Consider the following 2,049-nt stretch of genomic DNA (forward strand, 5'->3'; position numbering starts at 1 on the left):
AAAGAAAGAAAATGTATTAGTGATCAGGGTTTATGAGTGATGAGGTAGAACCAAAGTGCTGAAGTAGGAAGGAAAACTTCCCTTTCAACAGAGCAGACCTCACTCTGGGAGGCCAAGGCAGGTGGATTGCTTGAGCTCATGAGTTGGAGACCAGCCTGAGCAAGAGCGAGACCCGGTCTCTACTAAAAATGAAAAACTGAGGCGAAAGGATTGCTTGAGCCCAAGAGTTTGAGGTTGCTGTAAGCTATGACACTACTAAGGGTGACAAAGTGAGACTCTGTCTCAAAAAAAAAAAAAAAAAGTGCTGACTGTTAGGGCTAGGCAGGGTGGCTCACGCCTGTAATCCTAGCACTCTGGGAGGCTGAGGCAGGTGGATTGCTTGAGTCTAGGAGTTCAAGAGCAGCCCAAACAAGAGTGAGACCCCGTCTCTGAAAATAGCCAGTGTTATGGTGGCGCCTATAGTCCCAGCTACTTGAGAGGCTGAGGCAAGAGGATCACTTGAGCCGAGGAGTTTGAGATTGCCATGAGCTATGACACCATGGTCCTCTACCAAGGGTGACAGAGTGAGACTGTCTAAAAAAAAAAAAAAAAGTATAGACCTTTAAACTATCTTTTTTCCCCTTTTATCACAGCAATAGACTTTTAAAAAGAATAATGTAACTGTGGAAGCTGAGTATGTAACACTTTCTCCTTATTTTCAGGAGAGGTCAGTAACTATGCTTAGAATAGTTCTAACTTTCAAACCTTTAAACCACAGTCCAGTATAACACTCTGCGTGGTGTGTATGTGTGTGTTTGAATAAAACTTAGCCATTCTGTGTTCTTATTCGCACAGAACTGATATATTTTTTTTTTCCAGTTTTTGGCCAGGGCTGGGTTTGAACTTGCCACCTCCAGCATATGGGACTGGCACCCTACCCTTTTGAGCCACAGGCGCTGCCCTGTATATATTTTTTTAATCAGACATACTAATGGGGTGAGACCCCATTAGTTCATAGTTTGAAATTCCTCCTGCCTTACAGAAAAAGATAATAAGACGACATTCTCTTTTTTAGAGTTTATTTTTCTCTCTTAACTGAAGACCAGGTTGGCAATATCCCAGGGCCAAATTCAAAATGAGAAGGTTATGTACTGCTTGAAATATGTAAGGTTGGGGATCTTGGTGCTTCAAATAGCACTTTAAGGGCATCCCAGTTTTCATCAGCTCACCCCACACTTCCTTGTGCCACAACTATGATATAAAGCAGCGGGAATGTAAAGAAAAAGCAGCGTAAGGACTGAGAATCACAGCCAACATTTTCGCTAAAACTGTCACTTACCCTGTGTTGGGAAGAGGTTTTAACCTAATTTAGAGCACTTTTTGGCCTGTGTTAGCAAATACACTTGAGACGATGTTAGAAATTCAAGTGTGAACTCTTAAATGAAAATTCAGCTGCTACCTTAGATTAATTGCTTGGGGCAGCCTGTGTTGACCAGGTGCCTCCTTTTTATTTTCTTTTTTGAGACAGAGTCTGACTCTGTTGCCCCAAGTTGGAGGGCTGTGGTGTCGTTGCTCACAGTGACCTCAGACTCCACCAGGTGGCTTTTGTTTCCAACTAGGTTCATTTGCTTCCTACAGCAATAGCAGATTGGGGTAGCTTAGCCGCCCCGCCCCCCCCATAGCTCAGTGGTTAGGGTGCCAGCCACATATACCCGGGCTAGCAGGTTCAAACCAGGCCCGGGCCTGCTAAACAACAATGACGACTACTGCAAAAAAAAAAAAGCCAGGCGTTGTGGTGGGCGCCTGTAGTCCCAGCTACTCAGGAGGCTGAGGCAAGAGAATCACCTAAGCCCAAGAGTTTGAGATTGTTGTGAGCTGTGATGCCATGGCACTCTGCTGAGGGTGACATAGTAAGACTCTGTCTCAAAAAACAAACAAACAAACAAACAAACTACAATAGCCAACAAAAACCAAGGGCTTAAACTTTTTCTAAGTCATATAGCTAGTAAAAATGAACAAAGCTTTTCCCCACATCTTTCTTCATATTAAAAATCTTGAAACAGGCTCGGC

The sequence above is a fragment of the Otolemur garnettii genome, unplaced genomic scaffold, assembly GCF_000181295.1.
Source record: "Otolemur garnettii isolate 467f Iridium unplaced genomic scaffold, OtoGar3 scaffold00057, whole genome shotgun sequence".
Classification (NCBI taxonomy): Eukaryota; Metazoa; Chordata; class Mammalia; order Primates; family Galagidae; genus Otolemur; species Otolemur garnettii.